Here is a 22,500-nt window from a genome sequence, read left to right on the forward strand (position 1 = left end):
TATTTTGGAATGAAATGTTAGACGAGCAGGTGTCCATATACTTTTGGTCATGCAGTGTACATACACACCCCTCCTAGATCAAACATAAAGCTGCTGCCAAAGCCACAGGCTTCATCAGAGCAGATAGACCTGAGACATGGGAAGAGACAACCTGTCACAGCCGGCCCCGCCATCACAGAACATGAATTGCACCCTATTCCCTATATAGCTGAAGTCAAACGTAGTGCACTATACAAGGAATAAGGTGCCATCTGGAACGTAGTCTATCAGTATTCGTGGACAAACACTAGTAGACTTAAGGTCTCCTGCAGACCCCCACACACATCCACTGTGGTCAGACAGATCCAAGAACAAAGCTATTCACTATGGTTAGAGTGGCAAGACTCTTATGGTACTGCACCATACACACAGTCTGGTAGGGGAACACAGAATCAGAGCTGAAAGGACAGGCAGCAGAGAGAGAGAAGAGCACAGGCCAATAGATGAATAGCAGGCAGTGGAAAGAGGTGAGAGCAGCAGGACCTATAGAGAGCTCCAGTAGTCTCATACCTACACCAAATGGCACCCTATTACTTTTCGAAGAGGCCTATAGGGTTTAGAGTGCCATTTGGAACGCAGCCCGGGTGTCAATTCTCTCAGTTTGACTTCCTCTACGGGATATAAACATCACTTTGACAAATGACATTACAGTGTGATACACAGCAGAGCTAAAGGGCTTACACACACACAGACAGAAGATGATGCTTTTGGCTAGGGTGTCAAAAGAAGCTCCTGCCTCCAGCATTATTTTTCTCTCTCTCTCTCTCTCTCTCTCTCTCTCTCTCTCTCTCTCTCTCTCTCTCTCTCCCCTAGAGAGGGATGAGACAGAGAGGGAGGAGACAGAGAGGGAGGAGACAGAGAGGGACGAGACAGAGAGGGACGAGACAGAGAGGGAGGAGGGAGGACACGGAGAGGGACGAGACAGAGAAGGACGAGCCAGAGAGGGAGGAGGGAGTAGGATAGAAGAGGGAAGAGACAGAGAGGGAGGAATGGGGCAGGGTAAGGTAGGATAGATGAGGGAAGAGACAGAGAGGGAGGAGTGGGGCAGGGTAAGGTAGGATAGGTGAGGGAAGAGACAGAAAGGGAGGAGGGAGGAGTGGGGCAGGGTAGTATTAGAGAGGGAGGAGTGGGGCAGGGTAAGGTAGGATAGGTGAGGGAAGAGACAGAAAGGGAGGAGTGGGGCAGGGTAAGGTAGGATAGGTGAGGGAAGAGACAGAGAGGGAGGAGTGGGGCAGGGTAAGGTAGGATAGGTGAGGGAAGAGACAGAGAGGGAGGAGGGAGAAGTGGGGCAGGGTAGGATAGGTGAGGGAAGAGACAGAGAGGGAGGAGTGAGGAGTGGGGCAGGGTAGGATAGGTGAGGGAAGAGACAGAGAGGGAGGAGGGAGGAGTGGGGCAGGGTAGGATAGGTGAGGGAAGAGACAGAGAGGGAGGAGGGAGGAGTGGGGCAGGGTAGGATAGGTGAGGGAAGAGACAGAGAGGGAGGAGTGGGGCAGGGTAGGATAGGTGAGGGAAGAGACAGAAAGGGAGGAGTGGGGCAGGGTAAGGTAGGATAGGTGAGGGAAGAGACAGAGAGGGAGGAGTGGGGCAGGGTAAGGTAGGATAGGTGAGGGAAGAGCCAGAGAGGGAGGAGGGAGGAGTGGGGCAGGGTAGGATAAGAGAGGGATGAGGCAGAGAGGGACGAGTGGGACAGGGTAAGGTAGGATAATAGAGGGACGAGGCAGAGAGGGAGGAGGGAGGAGTGGGGCAGGGTAAGGTAGGATAAGAGAGGGAAGAGACAGAGAGGGAGGAGGGAGAAGTGGGGCAGGGTAAGGTAGGATAAGAGAGTGAAGAGACAGAGAGGGAGGAGGGAGAAGTGGGGCAGGGTAAGGTAGGATAAGAGAGGGAAGAGGGGATAAGAGAGGGAAGAGACAGAGAGGAAGGAGGGAGGAGTGGGGCAGGGTAGGATAAGAGAGGGAAGAGACAGAGAGGGCGGAGTGGGAGGAGAGGGGAAGGAGGAGAGGGACAGGAGAGGGGGAGGAGGAGAGGGACAGGAGAGGGGGAGGAGGAGAGGGACAGGAGAGGGGGAGGAGGAGAGGGACGGGAGAGGGGAGGAGGAAGGGGGAAGAAGAGGGACAGAAGAGGGAGAGGAGAAAAGCAGGAAGGGGGGGAAAGAGAATGAGAGGAGAGAGTTAGACAACACAGGAGGATTGGGGAAAGTTATGGAAAGGAAAAGAGAACAAAGAGGAGCATATGATTATGTTCTCAGAGTCTCAGTCACAGAAATAGTGTGTGTGTGTGTGTGTGTGTGTGTGTGTGTGTGTGTGTGTGTGTGTGTGTGTGTGTGTGTGTGTGTGTGTGTGTGTGTGTGTGTGTGTGTGTGTGTGTGTGTGTGTGTGTGCTTAGGGCTGTGACGGTCTTAGAATTTGAGGTTATGGTAATTGGCCAGGACATGCGATGGCTGGAAGACTGGTGACGTCGACCACCGAACGCCGCAAAACAGCCTAATGATCAGTGATCAGCCTGTCCATAGCCTAATGATCAGCCTGTCCATAGCCTAATGATCAGCCTGTCCATATTCTAATGATCAGCCTGTCCATAGCCTAATGATCAGCCTGTCCATAGCCTAATGATCAGCCTGTCCATATTCTAATGATCAGCCTGTCCATAGCCTAATGATCAGCCTGTCCATAGCCTAATGATCAGCCTGTCCATAGCCTAATGATCAGCCTGTCCATATTCTAATGATCAGCCTGTCCATAGCCTAATGATCAGCCTGTCCATAGTCTAATGATCAGCCTGTCCATAGCCTAATGATCAGCCTGTCCATAGCCTAATGATCAGCCTGTCCATAGCCTAATGATCAGCCTGTCCATAGCCTAATGATCAGGCTGTCCATAGCCTAATGATCAGCATGTCCATAGCCTAATGATCAGCCTGTCCATAGTCTAATGATCAGCCTGTCCATAGCCTAATGATCAGCCTGTCCATAGTCTAATGATCAGCCTGTCCATAGCCTAATGATCAGCCTGTCCATAGCCTAATGATCAACCTGTCCATAGTCTAATGATCAGCCTGTCCATAGCCTAATGATCAGCCTGTCCATAGCCTAATGATCAGCCTGTCCATAGCCTAATGATCAGCCTGTCCATAGTCTAATGATCAGCCTGTCCATAGTCTAATGATCAGCCTGTCCATAGCCTAATGATCAGCCTGTCCATAGTCCATTTTAGTGAAGCAATGAGTGGTTATGAGTGGTTATGTTGACACTACATTTAATTTAAATCTGTGCAACCAATTATTGATAAGGGTAAACTCCGGCAGAATGTTTTTTCTGTCTTTTAGGGTTGCCTATAGCACAGGCCTAGATTCACTATAGCAGGCCTATAATATATAGCCTAATACTGTATATACTGTAGTCTATACGAATGATGCATTCATGAATTTATTAACTTCTTACTTACACATCTCTCTGACTAACTTATACATCTCTCTGACTAACTTACACATCTCTCTGTCTAACTTATACATCTCTCTGACTAACTTATACATCTCTCTGTCTAACTTATACATCTCTCTGTCTAACTTATACATCTCTCTGTCTAACTTATACATCTCTCTGACTAACTTATACATCTCTCTGTCTAACTTATACATCTCTCTGACTAACTTATACATCTCTCTGTCTAACTTATACATCTCTCTGTCTAACTTATACATCTCTCTGTCTAACTTATACATCTCTCTGTCTAACTTATACATCTCTCTGTCTAACTTATACATCTCTCTGACTAACTTATACATCTCTCTGTCTAACTTATACATCTCTCTGTCTAACTTATACATCTCTCTGTCTAACTTATACATCTCTCTGACTAACTTATACATCTCTCTGTCTAACTTATACATCTCTCTGACTAACTTATACATCTCTCTGTCTAACTTACACATCTCTCTGTCTAACTTACACATCTCTCTGACTAACTTATACATCTCTCTGTCTAACTTATACATCTCTCTGACTAACTTATACATCTCTCTGTCTAACTTATACATCTCTCTGTCTAACTTATACATCTCTCTGTCTAACTTACACATCTCTCTGACTAACTTATACATCTCTCTGTCTAACTTATACATCTCTCTGACTAACTTATACATCTCTCTGTCTAACTTATACATCTCTCTGACTAACTTATACATCTCTCTGTCTAACTTACACATCTCTCTGTCTAACTTATACATCTCTCTGACTAACTTATACATCTCTCTGTCTAACTTACACATCTCTCTGTCTAACTTATACATCTCTCTGACTAACTTATACATCTCTCTGTCTAACTTACACATCTCTCTGTCTAGCTTACACATCTCTCTGACTAACTTACACATCTCTCTGACTAACTTACACATCTCTCTGACTAACTTATACATCTCTCTGTCTAACTTATATATCTCTCTGTCTAACTTACACATCTCTCTGACTAACTTATACATCTCTCTGACTAACTTATACATCTCTCTGACTAACTTACACATCTCTCTGACTAACTTATACATCTCTCTGTCTAACTTACACATCTCTCTGACTAACTTATACATCTCTCTGACTAACTTATACATCTCTCTGACTAACTTACACATCTCTCTGACTAACTTATACATCTCTCTGTCTAACTTACACATCTCTCTGACTAACTTATACATCTCTCTGACTAACGTATACATCTCTCTGTCTAACTTATACATCTCTCTGACTAACTTATACATCTCTCTGACTAACTTATACATCTCTCTGACTAACTTATACATCTCTCTGTCTAACTTACACATCTCTCTGTCTAACTTACACATCTCTCTGACTAACTTATACATCTCTCTGTCTAACTTATATATCTCTCTGACTAACTTATACATCTCTCTGACTAACTTATACATCTCTCTGACTAACTTATACATCTCTCTGTCTAACTTACACATCTCTCTGTTTAACTTACACATCTCTCTGACTAACTTATACATCTCTCTGTCTAACTTATATATCTCTCTGACTAACTTATACATCTCTCTGACTAACTTATACATCTCTCTGTCTAACTTATATATCTCTCTGACTAACTTACACATTTCTCTGACTAACTTACACATCTCTCTGACTAACTTATACATGTCACACCCTGACCATAGTTTACTTTGTATATTTCTATGTTGTGGTTGGTCAGGGTGTGATCTGAGTGGGCATTCTATGTTTCATGTCTAGTTTGTCTAGTTCTATGTTCGGCCTGATATGGTTCTCAATCAGAGGCAGGTGTTCGTCATTGTCTCTGATTGGGAACCATATTTAGGTAGCCTGGGTTTCACTGTGTGTTTGTGGGTGATTCTGTAACGATTCTCTTCTTGTGAAGTAGAGGCGGACCAAAGCGCAGCGTGGTGGTTGTTCCTGTTTTTGTGTTTGCACCAGACAGGGCTGTTTTGAGTTCTCACGTTTCTTGTTTTTTCGTTAGTTTGTTCATGTATAGTGTCGTCAATAAATTACAATGAACAACCACCACGCTGCGCTTTGGTCCGCCTCTACTTCACAAGAAGAGAATCGTTACAATACATCTCTCTGTCTAACCTATACATCTCTCTGTCTAACCTATACATCTCTCTGACTAACGTATACATCTCTCTGTCTAATTTACACATCTCTCTGTCTAACTTATACATCTCTCTGACTAACTTATATATCTCTCTGACTAACTTACACATCTCTCTGACTAACTTACACATCTCTCTGACTAACTTATACATCTCTCTGACTAACTTATACATCTCTCTGTCTAACTTACACATCTCTCTGTCTAACTTACACATCTCTCTGACTAACTTATACATCTCTCTGTCTAACTTATATATCTCTCTGACTAACTTACACATCTCTCTGTCTAACTTACGCGTCTCTCTGTCTAACTTACGCGTCTCTCTGTCTAACTTACGCATCTCTCTGTCTAACTTACGCATCTCTCTGTCTAACTTACACATCTCTCTGTCTAACTTATACATCTCTCTGTCTAACTTACACATCTCTCTGTCTAACTTACGCATCTCTCTGTCTAACTTACGCATCTCTCTGTCTAACTTACACATCTCTCTGTCTAACTTATACATCTCTCTGACTAACTTATACATCTCTCTGACTAACTTATACATCTCTCTGACTAACTTACACATCTCTCTGTCTAACTTACACATCTCTCTAACTAACTTATACATCTCTCTGACTAACTTACACATCTCTCTGTCTAACTTACACATCTCTCTGTCTATGTTATACATCTCTCTTGCTAACTTTCATATCTCTGTCTAACTTATACATCTCTCTGTCTAACTTACACATCTCTCTGACTAACTTATACATCTCTCTGTCTAACCTATACATCTCTCTGTCTAACCTATACATCTCTCTGACTAACGTATACATCTCTCTGTCTAATTTACACATCTCTCTGTCTAACTTACACATCTCTCTGTCTAACTTATACATCTCTCTGACTAACTTATACATCTCTCTGACTAACTTACACATCTCGCTGTCTAACTTACACATCTCTCTAACTAACTTATACATCTCTCTGACTAACTTACACATCTCTCTGTCTAACTTACACATCTCTCTGTCTAACTTATACATCTCTCTTGCTAACTTTCATCTCTCTGTCTAACTTACACATCTCTCTGTCTAACCTATACATCTCTCTGACTAACTTACACATCTCTCTGTCTAACCTATACATCTCTCTGACTAACTTACACATCTGTCTGTATTCTTCACGGTTCCCTTGTTGTGCAGTTCACTCATCTCCACTGGCAACGACACTGGCCTATGTATCTATCTCCCCTCTCTCTAGCTCTTGAACGAGTAGCCTATATACAGTGCATTCGGACCTCTTGACTTTTTCCACATTTTGTTATGTTACAACGTTATTCTAAAATTGATTAAATAGTTTTTTCACCTCATCAATCTATACAGAATACCCAATAATGACAAAGCAAAAACAGGTTTTAGAAATATCTGAAATATCACATTTACATACCCAAGTACTCAGACTCTTTACTCAGTACTCTGTTGAAGCAACTTTGGCAGCGATTACAGTCTTCTTGGGTATGGCGCTACAAGCTTGGCACAACTGAATTTGGGGAGTTTCTCCCATTCTTGTTTGCAGATCCTCTCAAGCTCTGTGAGGTTGGATGGGGAATGTCGCTACACAGCTATTTTCAGGTCTCTCCAGAGATTTTCAGGTCTCTCCAGAGAAGTCTGGGCTCTGGCTGGGCCACTCAAGGACATTCAGACACTTGTCCCAAAGCCACTCCTGTGTTGTCTTGGCTGTGTGCTTAGGGTCCTTGTCCTGTTATTTTCGCATGGGAAAAGACGAACAAATCAAACCTGTTCCGAATAAATCATTGACGGATTGTGGCAGGACGATATTTCGCAATTGGTGTGAACGGTGTCATAAACAAGACCTGCTCGTATTCATTTTTTTCTTCCCATTTATTCGGACGAAAGTAGCGGACTTGGTGAGAAAGGGTCTCGACTGAAATAGGCCTTTTACAAGATTAAATCATGACAGAAGTGTTTGATTCTTAGTCCAGACAGGCTACTTTAGGAAACTTTCTGAATGGACATACAGTATATGCCTATAGAGAGAATCAGCGAACTCACACGCCCACACCCCTGTAAAAGAAGCAGTCAATCAAAGCCACCAGCGTGTCAGACACAAGAGTAAATATTTATCCTTTTCTTAAAATGTATTAAATAACCTAGGCCTACTTTAAGCTTTCCAAAAGAAGGCTATTACATAGTGAATTGACAAAGAAAGTATGAAGGGGAGAGAGACTGCTATGTGATGGTATGAAGATGAAATTGACAATCATTAAAATAGAAACAAATACATGCAACATTTACATATTTATCAGCATTGATTAGTCTATAAGGACTACCTGGCCTGATGACTCCTGGCTGTGCCCAGTCCACCTGGTCGTGCTGCTGCTCTAGTTTCAACTGTTCTGCCTGTGAATATGGAACCCTGACCTGTTCACCGGACGTGCTACCTTGTCCCGGACCTGCTGTTTGACTCACTCTCTCTACCGACCTCTGAATGACCCTGCTAGTAATCTATGAATGTTGGAACATTTTAAAGAACAATCTGGCCTTAATGGCCATCCTGTATCAAATTATACCACGCCAGGTTGGATAGGATTTGCGCACTGCCTTGGGGTGCTGTGGGGTGCTGTGCTACCTACCCCACTGCTTATAAGTTAAGCATAACTATAAGAAATCTAAGACGTGTCAAACTATATCCAGCTAGGCATTTGGTTTGCTAATTTGTTAGCTAAGTGGCTAATGTCAAAATCAAGCTTCTTGGTTACAACAAAGACATTCAATCTCCTCCTGGATCAAAATCCCTGTTGTCTAAATAGTATTGTGCGTCAAATAATATTATTTAAAAAATATAGCGCCCCTTGTGTGCACATGCGGTATGGTGGAAATTACAAGATTATGTTATAATGCTGTTACTGCATCAAATGGTTGTTTTATGCAACAGAATAAGGGGTTGTTAGAACTCTCATCTGTGTGTATTCTACTGAGGATGGGCCTCGAGAAGATTTCCGATGTCTTTGGGTGATACCACATTCTAGAGCATGAGTTAATGTTTCTGTGCTGGGGTACCAGGAGTAGATGGCCCCAGAATGGAGTTGGAGGGCCAGACACTGGTCTCTACACAATGAGAACTGTTTTTACAGCAGATACTGTTTGCTGTGAATTATAAGTATCTTTCATACAAATATTAACCTTGTGACCCATTCCATACATCTGTTGTTTGTCATGTAGACTGAAGGAGGATTGACTTTGCTATAAAATGCTGTGGCTCAAACCAGCTCGTTGAGTTCTCAGTGATTACCTCCATGGGTGATTACCGACCAGCTCCATTACTGCACTAATTAAATAATAAAGTTTGATTGTTTTGAAGAAATCTAAAAGTCTTTCCTTTTGATTACAAAAATTCCACCACAGTAGTAATACCATATACCCCGGTATGGTACAGAAACTGTATGACGTATGAAAATATGGATACCGCCCAACCCTACTCAGAGCCAGAACAACCTTGTCGACTGCTTTTGAATAAAGTCAGACACATTCAACCTTTTTTAAAAGACCATTTATCTATTTAAAAGAAGACCATTTATCTATTTCCCTCCCTCCCTCCATCCCACTCCCCTCCCTATTCCTCCCTCCCTCTCTCCTTTGCTCCTGAGTTAGCTAATCTCACCTCCGCCGCTTATAGCTCAGCGGAAGATGTTAGCGTGTGATGTTGATCTGTGTTCCATGACAGTCATGATGTGACGCATAAACCCACATTGTCCCGTCAGCCAGTATGATGGTACAGGGAAGACTGGAGCTGCCAAGGGAAAGGAGAATTCAGGAAAACAATACTAAACAGGTGTTTGATCAAAGACAGTGTTTTGCTGCTCAATGTGACTGACGGATGTAGTATACTTCCCAGAGCCATACAGTATATTCATCTACCTTTAGAAATTCCACAATGGCTCAGACTGAATCACGTGTGACTCCTTCATCCCTCATCCTCTATAAAAAAACATTTGAACTGTACGATAACAGTATCATTACATAGTCATAAACATGACAAAATAAATGTTTTATTATAAACCATTCAACAACCTGCTCAGCTAAGGTATATGATATATGGATTACATACAGTACCAGTCAAAAATGTGGACACACCTACTCAGTCAAGGATTTTTCTTTATTTGGACTATTTTATACAATGTAGATTAATAGTAAAGACATCAAAACTATTAAATAACACATACGGAATCATGTAGTAACCAAAAATGTGTTAAACAAATAAAATAAAAAGTTTACAATTGAAATTCTTCAAAGTAGCCACCCTTTGCCTTGATGACAGCTTCACACTTGGCATATTCTCAACCAGCTTCACCTGGAATGTTTTCCAACAGTTTTGAAGGAGTTCCCACATATCGGGCGGCAGGTAGCCTAGTGGTTAGAGCGTTGGAGATCAAATCCCTGAGCTGTCAAGGTAAAAATCTATCGTTCTGAGTTAGGCAGTTAACCCACTGTTCCTAGGATGTCATTGAAAATAAGAATTTGTTCTTAACTGACTTGCCTGGTAAAATAAAAAACATATGCTGAGCACTTGTTGGCTGCTTTTCCTTCACTCTGCAGTCCAACTTATCCCAAACCATCTCAGGTTGAGGTCGGGTGATTGCGGAGGCCAGGTCATCTGATGCAGCACTCCATGACTCTCCTTCTTGGTCAAATAGCCCTTATGTAACGTCTGCTTCCAACTCACACTCTCAAACACGTAGATCCCCTGAACGCAGCTCACTTTCCAGCCCACTTTCCAGCTCACACTCTCAAACACATAGATCCTCTGAACGCAGCTCACTCTCCAGATCCCAATCACCTGAATTCTGATCACCTGTTCACACACCTGTATGTCATTTACACAAACTATTTAGTTCAGTTCTTTGCACCCCATCATTGTGAGGTATTGTTTGTTTTGATACACATTTCTATTTGGAGCTCTGTTTTTTCCTCTATTAGTCCTCCGTTGTATCATAGTTTTGGCCACCCTCACTAACAACACCTTTTTGCCCATTCCCTGCCTGTACTTTTGCCTATCAGATATCCTGTCATCAACCTCTTGCCTGATCTCCCAGACTACCTTACTAGCCTTTTCCCTGCCTGTACAGTTGCCATTTTTGACCTCCCCCCCATATCCACAGTAAAACGAGTCCTATATCGACATAACCTGAAAGTTCGCCCAGCAAGGAAGAAGCCACTGCTCCAAAACTGCCATAAAAAACCCGGACTACAGTTTGCTTACATGGGGACAAAGATTGTACTTTTTGGAGAAAAGTCCTCTGGTCTGATGAAACAAAAATACAACTGTTTGGCCATAATGACCATCGTTATGTTTGGAGGAAAAAGGGGGAGGCTTGGGCCGAAGAACACCATCCCAACTGTGAAGCACGGGGGTGGCAGCATCATGTTGTGTGGGTGGCAGCATCATGTTTGGGGGGGTGCTTTGCTGCAGGAGGGACTGGTGCACTTCACAAAATAGATGGCATCATGAGGAAAGGAAAATGATGTGGATATATTGAAGTAACATCTCAAGACATCAGTTACAGCTTGGTCGCAAATGGGTCTTCCAAATGGACAATGACCCCAAGCATACTTCCAAAGTTGTGGCAAAATGGCTTAAGGACAACAAAGTCAAGGTATTGGAGTGGCCATCACAAAGCCCTGACCTCAATCCCATAGCAAATTTGTGGGCAGAACTGAAAAAGCATGTGCGAGCAAGGAGGCCTACAAACCTGATTCAGTTACACCAGCTCTGTCAGGAGGAATGGGCCAAAATTCACCCAACTCATTGTGGGAAGCTGTGGAAGGCTACCCGAAACGTTTGACCCAAGTTAAACATTATAAAGGCAATGCTACCACATACTAATTGAGTGTATGTTAACTTCTGACCCACTAGGAATGTGATGAAAGAAATAAAAGCTGAAATAAATCATTCTCTCTACTATAAATCTGACATTTCACATTCTTAAAATAAAGTGGTGATCCTAACTGACCTAAAACAGGAAATTTTTACTAGGCTTAAATGGCAGGAATTGTGAAAAACTGAGTGGAAATGTATTTGGCAAAGGTGTATGTAAACTTCTGACTTCAACTGTATTTTCTGCTGCTCTATACAATGACGCAGAATGTTTCACAGCTTTTTACAATGCTGCCTGCGTGGGAGTCCCTCCTCCGCACGCACGCACACACACACACACACACACACACACACACACACACACACACACACACACACACACCTCTCTCTCTCTCTATCACACACACACACGTTTGCAACTTGGCCCATTCACTGTCAATCAGTGTCAGAGGATCTCTCTATTTGGGCTCCCAAGTGGCGCAGCGGTCTAAGGCACTGCATTTCAATGCTAGAGGCGTCACTTCAGTCCCTGTTTTCATTCCAGGCTGTATCACAACCGGCTGTGATTGGGAGTCCCATAGGGCAGAGCACAATTGGCCCAGTGTCATCCGTGTTAGGGTTTGGTCGGGGTAGGCCGTCATTGTAAATACGAATTTGTTCTTAACTATAAATCCCACGTGGTAAGAGTAAACTGAAATAGTTGAGGTGGTTAATTTGCACTAGAGTAAACCCACCATGGTGTTGTACTGTGAGTGTTGATGTTAATCTGCAGTCTGCAGACTGTCCACATCTGAGTGGTTAGAAACATTATTGGTACAACAACCCCAAATACCAGTATCCTCTGTGTGTGTGTGTGTGTGTGGCACAGCTATCAGTGTCACATATCCATATCCACCTACCAAGGGAGCAATAAAAATACAGAATGACAACCATTAAGTACCGCACTACTGCACAAAGCAATACACTCCTGATGAATGAATAAACTGCTAGGAGATATGTGGGGGTTGAGAGAGAGATGGAGAAAACCTTGTATGGAATGTAAAACCAAAATGTATTCCAGTTTAACCCTAATCTCGGAACCAAATCTTGCGTGCTAACTAACAGACGACTTTAACCCCTTATATCTGATCATACAGTGGCGTGTATCCATGGATGCCAAGAGAAGCCAGGTTTTCTAAAATGATTTATCTTTCGTCTCTCTGTTTTCATACTGTTCTGTCAATTCGCAAGTGGCTGAATCTCACCGGAGAAATACTCCGCACGAGGGAAACAGCACCCCTCAGTCTCAGTATGTGTAGCCCATGTATCTGATACTGTCTGGAACAAAAGAGTATGACATGTTGGCGCCATAGCATTTGGTTGATTGATGCCAGCAAGCATTTGGCCTCCCTTGATAAATAAATGAAATAATTAGCCAATCAGCGTTGAGCTGTGGGTTGTCCTGGCGCAGCAAAACGCCCCCCCCCCCCCCCCCCCCCCCCCCCCCCCCCCCCCCCCCCCAAGGGAGGCCGGTTTGGATATGACTTCACACCAATCAAAATCACATCCTAAGCAAAATGTCATCATTGTCAGACATACATACCAGTGGTTATCTTATTATATTCTTTAACATTCGCTGTTTGTTATCTTGTTCACATAACTGAGGATAACTGAAAAAAAGAGCTGTTCAAACTGACATGATTGTTTTTGGTCTGCTTGTGGTGATGTCCTGCAGTAACTAGCTTGCTAAATCGTCCCTTTACTAAGCCATGGATGGAGATGTGGATTTGGACTTGTGATTTTGACTTAATTCTCTGTACAGATCTAACCATAAATGAATTTACTGTGCCACAGGCCTGATGAGTGAAGTTCAACGTAGTCTACTTAGTTAGCTAACTTAGCTGATTCATTTTTGCCCATGCGAGGATGCATTTTAGCTAGGTAGCCTATGAAAACAAAAGTCAAAGCGTACTGCATGATAGAGTCATAGACCGTTTTGACAACATGAAAGAGAGGATGGCATTGGCGTTCAACTAGTCTACAAGTAGGGGGCCAATGTTTTTCTTTCTTGCACACACACACACATCAGTACCATGGGCAGCCATATTATATTTAGCAAATTGATTGTACTAAATTGTTTTTGGTATCTTTACGTTTGTTTTCAGTGTATTAAACTAAGCATATAGAGCCTTGTTGATTTGATGATGTTTAAATGTTAAAGTTGAAATGGTGCTGGAATAGCAGAGGCAGTGCTCCTGTTGTCTTTGTGCAGACGTGCGGTAACTCTGTGGTCCTAAATCAATAGTTGTTTAGTAAACTGTCGAAAACATGAACTTGCTTGAACATGTTGCAGGTCATATAACTGTTATGTGCAATATTTGCTTTGTGGACTTCACCGGACAGATGTCGCTCTCCAGTTTTGTGATGAAACAATGTGTAGTTGAATTTATTTCCGCCACTGTGGACTGTCTTTGTTGTCACAGGCTCAGGGCCTTACTGCATATCACGGGGGTGCCTGAATGAATGGGTTGAAGAGCAAACAATGCAAATATCACAACGTAGGTTGTAATATGGTTTTGTATTGGCTTGGCTTCCCCAGTGATTTTACCCACACACCGCTACTGTGATCATGATTGTGTGGTGATCAATGAATGTCTGACAACACTATGAAATCCACTCCAGTGTTGGTTTAGACCCCTCGCTCTACTGGGTGGTTCTGTCCAGGACCTTCAGCATGCCAAACTGCATGCTGCTATTTGTCTACCTCAGTAAAAAGCCTAGCTGCTATGGACGGTCGTGGGCGGCAAATCGAGAAGTTGCCCACTGCAGCTAACAACTCTGTTTCCACGACAACATCAAGACTCAGTCTCCATGGTGACCAATAACAGCCAGTGTCATAGCAGTAAAGGATCTTTATAGAGAGAGCCTAGGGCTGTGTCCCAAATGGTACCCTATGTATTTTATAGTGCACTTCTGACCACAGGGTACCATTTGGGGAGCAAACAAAGACCCTGACAGAAATGTCCTTCCTTCCTAACCATCAATAGGATTTGATTGAATGATGCCAGCCATACTAAAGGACAAGCTAGATTCTGTCATTCTGACCATATCTTCTTTACCTTAACCCACAAACAATGAACACAATAGATAGTTTAATTTAGCAACCATATAGGCCTGCTTTGTGAGACCACACAAAGGATAACATTATACCTGGGATCTTTACTTAACCACCATAGCCCACAGAAGGAACAAGGATAGAGAGGGATGGAGTGACAGAGAGGACAAGAGAGGAAGAATGAAAAGAATGGCAGAGAGAACGAGCCAGAGAAAGAAAAACTACACTTATGTCTGTAACCATTTGGAAGCCAGAGGAGTGCTCTCCTCTTCACCCTGTAGGAGACAATACCCTCAACCAGCGAGGTGAAACAGCCAGAGCTAAATACGGTAAAACCGAGCAGCCAATCCCCAATCACCCACACTGCTTTGTTTTCCTGAAATTTCAGGATTTTATGGGGACTAAAAATGTTTGACCATTCAAAAAAAGTATCCTTTTCCCCCCTAACACTAACCTTAAACCCTGATGTAATACATACTCAGGGAGAACAATGTGTAGATTCACGCGCAGAGCGAGGCAGATGTTAATTAAGCCTTCACAGAAGGCAGGAATCATGGTCAGAGGCAGGCAATGGTCAAACACAGGTAGGCAGTCAAAAACAAACAATACCTCACAAACAAACAAACAGAAAGAACTGAACTAAATAGGGAGCTGATGAGAAACGAACACAGGTGAAATCAATGAACAAAAACGAAAGACAGGGCTACGTTCCAGGACAAAGAAACAGGGCTACGTTCCAGGACAAAGAAACAGGGCTACGTTCCAGGACAAAGAAACAGGGCTACGTTCCAGGACAAAGAAACGGGGCTACGTTCCAGGACAAAGAAACAGGGCTGCGTTCCAGGACAAAGAAACAGGGCTGCCTTCCAGGACAAAGAAACAGAGTTGCGTTCCAGGACAAAGAAACAGGGCTACGCTCAAGAACACAGATAAAAAAACACAAGGTTGACTAAGAAAGGAAAAGCAGAACCATCCACCTCCACGTTGACAGGAAGGGTCGGATCAGGTTGGCGAAGGACAGGAGCTGATGTGAAGAGGTGTTTCAAGTTGTTGAACGCAGTCAGGGCGGTATCGGTCCATTGAAAGGCCCGGGTCTTTTAGTAAGGGCAGCAGCAGAACTGAAGTGCCGAATGAACCAGCGATAGTAGTTGGTGAACCCAATGAAACGTTGGAGTTGCTTAGCGGTGGGGGGTTTGGGCCAGTTATCGACGGTGGTGACGTTGTTCTCATCCATGCTGACCCCTCCAGGTGTCAGTACGAAGCTTACATGGAAGGCGCTCTTTTCTTCACATAAAGGTTATGGTCAAGGAGCCGTTGAAGAACCTTTTGCACATGCTGTATGTGTTCCTTCAGGGAGTGGGAGTCAATCAGGATGTCATCAATGTAGACGATGATGAGAAAGCGGCTGATCATATCCTGGAAAACCTCATTCATAAAGAATTAGAAGACGGTGGGGGTGTTCGTAAGGCCGTAGGGCATGACCAGGTATTCGTAGTGCCCAAGGTTATATGCACTTCGCAGGTCGAGTTTAGTATAGATGTTGGCACAGCTCACTTGTTCAAGGGTCACGGGGATCAGAGGAAGAGGGAAACGGTTCTTGAAAGTGATGTCATTCAGGGAACGATAATCAATACATGGACGGAGACCACCGTCCTTTTTTCCAAACGAAGAAGAAGCTAGACGCAGCCGGGGAAGAAGGACGAATGAAACCGTTTGAGTGTTTCATCAATGTAGTTCTCCATTGCCTCATTTTAGCACAGCACCCTGGGCGATGTGGTAGCAGAGTGGAGGCCTTGACTTTGCTGAAGACATTGCTGTACTGATCGTATTCAGATGGTATGGTGGGTGGCACTGCAGAGGCAGAGTCCTCAATGGTGGTGGCTCTGCAGGGTAGGCTGAAACAACTGGAGAAGCAGGTAGAAGACCAGGACAATAGTTCACCTTGTTGCCACGAGATGGCAGGGTCATGAGGACAAAGCCAGGGGTATCTGAGGATGAGTGGCTGTTTGGGGATGAGAGTTCCATGAGTTGAATGGTTTCGGTGTGGAAGACTCCAACCTGGAGGGTGATGCTTTGTGTCAGGTGCGTGATGAAGGCCGTGCCCAATGGCTGCCCGTCCAGGGTGTTAATCCTTAAGGGAGGGGTGACAGGAGTTAGATCAATGTCAAGCTCTTGATCGCTAAAATTACCTGCTGTTCCCGAATCTATCAAGCCTTCTACGTACTTGGTAACCCCCTTCCCGGTTATCAATACTGGGACGGAGAATTGCTTCTGGAAGATATTTAGAAATAAGGACACGGCTACCTGCATGGCAGCGGAGGGACCCTTCTCATCTCTCCGTGGGGGGGGGGGGGGGGGGGGGGGGGGCGAAAAGGGCAATGGCTGAGTAGATGATCTTTCCCTTCACAGAAGAGGCCGAGCCCTTCTTGGATTCGCCTTTGACGTTCGATACACGGGAGAGGAGCATGGCCCAACTGCATGGGCTCTGGAGGACTCGGATGGGATCATGGAAAGAAAAGGTTTCGGGTTCCTGGGTGGCAGAGTTCTTCGGCGGTTGGCGATGGAGATAAGAATATATTGATTTAAATCCTGAAGGTCACCTCTACAGGCCAGCTACACCTGAAGTTCCCTGTTGAGCCCTCTTCGGTAGACGGTAAGTAAAGCAGCCTCATTCCTTCCACTCCCTGCAGCCATGGTGCGGAACGCTAGGGCATAGTCGGCAGCCTCATTCCATCCACTCCCTGCAGCCATGGTGCGGAACGCTAGGGCATAGTCGGCAGCCTCATTCCATCCACTCCCTGCAGCCATGGTGCGGAACGCTAGGGCACAGTCGGCAGCCTCATTCCATCCACTCCCTGCAGCCATGGTGCGGAACGCTAGGGCATAGTCGGCAGCCTCATTACATCCACTCCCTGCAGCCATGGTGCGGAACGCTAGGGCACAGTCGGCAGCCTCATTCCATCCACTCCCTGCAGCCATGGTGCGGAACGCTAGGGCATAGTCGGCAGCCTCATTACATCCACTCCCTGCAGCCATGGTGCGGAACTCGAGGGCATACTCAGCAGCTGAATTGTGTCCCTGTTGAAGTTCTATGAGGAGGTCTCCTATAGGACAACCGAATGATCGAATACCTCTTTGAAGAGGGTGTGGAAATGGGTCTCGGATCCGAGTTGTGATGTTGGCAGTCCATATGCCGGTGGCCCAATCCAGGACTTTGCCTTTGAGTAGAGACACAACAAAATCCACAGATTTCCTCCATACGCTCCTCTTGCTGGGTTAGGCGCCGCTGTAGCTCCGCTGAATCCATTCCGGTTTTTAGGTGAGGTATTCTGTAATGTATACTCAGGGAGAACAAGGTGTAGATTCACACGCAGAGTGTGGCAGATGTTTATTAAGCCTTCACAGAAGGCAGGAATCGTGGTTGCAGACAATGGTCAACCACAGGTAGTCAGTCAAAATCAAACAGCACCTCACAACCATTCAAACAGAAATAACTGAACTAAATAGAGAGCTGATGAGACCAGGTGAGAAACAAACACAGGTGAAATCAATGAACAAAAATGAAAGACAGGGCTACGTTCCAGAACACAAAGAAAAAGAACAAGGTTAACTAAGAAAAGAAAAGCAAAACCTTACACCTGAACCTAACCCTTAAACTTAAAATAGCATTTAAATAAATCCAGGGCATTAAAAAAGTCCTGACTTTTCAAAAAAGTTGTTATTTTCCTCCTTGTCAGAACATGTGCATGAATAGTTCGGACATTGGGGTCCTGATAAGGTAGGAAAACAAGTACACACACACCACAGCCAATCCATCAGAACAATACAAAATGCCTTTACCAGGAACATAGTCATAAGGGGTCCATTTTGATAAACTCCACAGTAAGGCTTTTAAACATTTTAACAGGAGTCCCCATGGATACATTGTGGTTTTGGGTCTGGGGGCCGTCTTGTTCTTCAAGGAAGAGGAAACGAGTACACAGGGTTTCTGGGACAGGAAACCACCTCTAAAGGGAGTCTCTTTTCACCAGGTCAACATGATTCCCATCCCACCCCTCCAGATCTAAATAAGCTTTCCTCTGCTTTCTTCTCATCACCAGGGCAGGACTCTTATCCCATCCCACCCCTCCAGCACGAAGCTTAACTTTACCTCTGCTTTCTTCTCGTCACCAGGGCAGGACTCTTATCCCATCCCACCCCTCCAGCACGAAGCTTAACTTTACCTCTGCTTTCTTCTCGTCACCAGGGCAGGACTCTTATCCCATCCCACCCCTCCAGCACGAAGCTTAACTTTACCTCTGCTTTCTTCTCGTCACCAGGGCAGGACTCTTATCCCATCCCACCCCTCCAGCACGAAGCTTAACTTTACCTCTGCTTTCTTCTCGTCACCAGGGCAGGACTCTTATCCCATCCCACCCCTCCAGCACGAAGCTTAACTTTACCTCTGCTTTCTTCTCGTCACCAGGGCAGGACTCTTATCCCATCCCACCCCTCCAGCACGGAGCTTAACTTTACCTCTGCTTTCTTCTCGTCACCAGGGCAGGGCTCTTATCCCATCCCACCCCTCCAGCACGAAGCTTAACTTTACCTCTGCTTTCTTCTCGTCACCAGGGCAGGGCTCTTATCCCATCCCACCCCTCCAGCACGAAGCTTAACTTTACCTCTGCTTTCTTCTCGTCACCAGGGCAGGACTCTTATCCCATCCCACCCCTCCAGCACGAAGCTTAACTTTACCTCTGCTTTCTTCTCATCACCGGGGCAGGACTCTTATCCCATCCCAACCCTCCAGCACAAAGCTTAACTTTACCTCTGCTTTCTTCTCATCACCAGGGCAGGGCTCTTATCCCATCCCACCCCTCCAGCACGAAGCTTAACTTTACCTGTGCTTTCTTCTCGTCACCAGGGCAGGACTCTTATCCCATCCCACCCCTCCAGCACGAAGCTTAACTTTACCTCTGCTTTCTTCTCGTCACCAGGGCAGGGCTCTTATCCCATCCCACCCCTCCAGCACGGAGCTTAACTTTACCTCTGCTCTCTTCTCGTCACCAGGGCAGGACTCTTATCCCATCTCACCCCTCCAGCACGAAGCTTAACTTTACCTCTGCTTTCTTCTCGTCACCAGGGCAGGACTCTTATCCCATCCCACCCCTCCAGCACGAAGCTTAACTTTACCTCTGCTTTCTTCTCGTCACCAGGGCAGGACTCTTATCCCGTCCCACCCCTCCAGCACGAAGCTTAACTTTACCTCTGCTTTGTCACAGCAGCTGCTCAAATCAAATCAAATCAAATGACATTTTATTGGTCACATACAAATGGTCAGCAGATGTTATTGCAAGTGGAGCGAAATCCTCCCCCACTCGCTCTCAGGGGGACGTACCCCTGTCTCTACAGTATCACTGTCCTCTCCTCTCCTCCCCCACTCGCTCTCAGGGGGACGTACCCCTGTCTCTGCAGTAACACTGTCCTCTCCTCTCCTCCCCCACTCGCTCTCAGGGGGACGTACCCCTGTCTCTGCCGTAACACTGTCCTCTCCTCTCCTCCCCCACTCGCTCTCAGGGGGATGTACCCCTGTCTCTGCAGTAACACTATCCTCTCCTCTCCTTCCCCACTCACTCTCAGGGGGACGTACCCCTGTCTCTGCAGTAACACTGTCCTCCCCTCTCCTCCTATATTCCGTCTGTTAATCCTGTCATTTTCTCTTAAAGAGGGGATTCCTTCTCACATTTAATCACATCTAATCCTGTGGTTTAATCGAGATGATTTAATTACTAGTGCATTGTGTTATGGTTCCTTACCATGGCCTCTCAGTGATGCTACAATATGTCTGTAGGGTGTAGTGTGGGGTGGGTTCACCCGCATACCCGTAGACAGACAGACTAGACCTTGGTCTTACAATAACAGATGGTAACAGATTAGTATCTATGCTGTATCAACACTAGTGCTACCAAACCAGACTACCCAGTACCCATCCCCCTAACCATGACACTGATAACCCATGTAGGGATGGGAGCCGAGGGACACCAGTCTAAAATAAACCCAATGATGGGACTTGGGCTATAATCCTGAATAAGGATATGTCCCAAATGGCACCCTACTCCCTATATAGTGCACTACTTTTGATGAGAGGGGACACACTTAGAGTGAAAAGGGGGGTTTGGGGTGCATATACAGTATATGTTACACTCACAATCAAAATGAATGGAAAAGATAAGCACCATTTTAATTGACAGATTTACAGTGCTTATCTTTGCCATTCATTTTGGGTTGGTATGATTACTGTGACTGACTGAGTGATGGAGCCTAGAGTCAAGTGATTTTGGTCCATAGAGCAACATGGCTGTTTTTAAATGCTAAGGCAAAGAAAATCCCAATGACATGGAGAATGAAGTGTGCATGCATGCAAGCATCCACACAGTCTGGGAACCAGCAGACACTCTCATCCAGAGCAACTTACTGGATTTGAACCAGTGACCTTCTGGTTACTGGCCTAACACTCTTAACCACTAGGCGACCTGCCACCCAAAGGTCAGGGTTTGTTGTTTGTCCATTAGTTTGTATCATAAGATGAACACAGCGCTCCCTTCACACCTACCCGTTGCCTGTGTAATAACGTGTTGTAGCCAGTCATTCTGTTGTAATGGTTCTGTAATGAGGTGACCAGGGCATAGCAGCACAGGAGAATGAGGAGGGGCTCTGGACAAAAAACAAGAGGGAATTCAAGACACACACACACCAACCCTGACATCCTTGTCACCTTATGTGACCTCCTCTCTCACACACTACGGCCACTAGGACCCAGGGAGGGAACGGAACCACAATTATATCTCCATTATATTCAGAGTACAGCATCGGAGCAATGACTTTGTCTACATCCAAAACGGCACCCAATTCCCCATCTAGTGCATTCATTTTGACCAGGGCCGATAGGGAATAGCATGCCTCTTGGGACGCGTCCTATAAGGCCTATCAAACTCCCTCACGTATATTTGGGGTTTGGAAAGTCCAAAGTGAACAAAACCAGGATTACAAAACCATGCCATTTACTACCCATTATGTTCCAGTCCATGTAATACACGTAACATCAAATGAATTGGAAGATCAATAAACCTTTCATACAAGAACCATGGAGAATAAAGATATTGGAAGTTAAAAATAGGATACGGTGTGTAATGTGATCAAAGATAGTTTACTGCTGTTCATCCTAATGATTTATTTTTCTGAAGGTTTTTCTATTTTCAAAGACTATTCCCATGGAGCATCAACAAGTTAGAATAGAGAATATGAAATAGATGATTGATGACTGTTCTACAGTTCGCAGCAGTTCTCAAGGGGACTGAAGAGACAACACACACCCTCATCAAAACATCAAAAAGAGCTCAACTTTCAACACATAAAATCCACTGAATCTGTCACGCAGTGTTTTGGTGAACAGTTGCGCCCAAGGTGCATCCCAAATGGTACAATATTCCCATAGGGCCCTGGTAAAAAGTAGTGCACTACAAGGAGAATAAGGTGGTATTTGGGACACAGCCCCAGTCTCTACTCTCTCAGATGAAATGCTTTGAGAATCACAGGAGATGTGGGAGTTGGTGGACTCTGTGACAGCTTTTGGCCTGAGGGCTTCACACCAGACTATTGTTCCATCAAGACCAGAAAATTATTAAGGATAACACACACAAGGCCAGGCACACACGCATTCACGTACACACACATGCTGCAAAAACATAAAGATATATGACTGACAGTCGTAGTTTAGTGTGTCCAATTAAATACCAGAGGGCTTTAACTATGTCCAATTAAATCTCAGAGGGCTTTAACTATGTCCAATTAAATACCAGAGGGCTTTAACTATGTCCAATTAAATAC

General features: G+C 44.7%; 1 protein-coding gene and 1 long non-coding RNA gene across 11 annotated transcripts in view; one reads left to right on the top strand and one right to left on the bottom strand.

Annotated features, from left to right (window-relative positions):
* Positions 1 to 22,500, bottom strand: part of map2 (microtubule-associated protein 2) — a 123,901-nt gene that overhangs the window by 89,281 nt on the left and 12,120 nt on the right. The window lies entirely within an intron of this gene.
* Positions 991 to 1,669, top strand: LOC118964303. Its single transcript, XR_005051347.1, has 2 exons — positions 991 to 1,239; positions 1,543 to 1,669. It is a non-coding gene; the product is annotated as an uncharacterized LOC118964303 (long non-coding RNA).

This window comes from Oncorhynchus mykiss, chromosome 3 (genome assembly GCF_013265735.2).
Source record: "Oncorhynchus mykiss isolate Arlee chromosome 3, USDA_OmykA_1.1, whole genome shotgun sequence".
In the NCBI taxonomy this organism is placed as follows: Eukaryota; Metazoa; Chordata; class Actinopteri; order Salmoniformes; family Salmonidae; genus Oncorhynchus; species Oncorhynchus mykiss.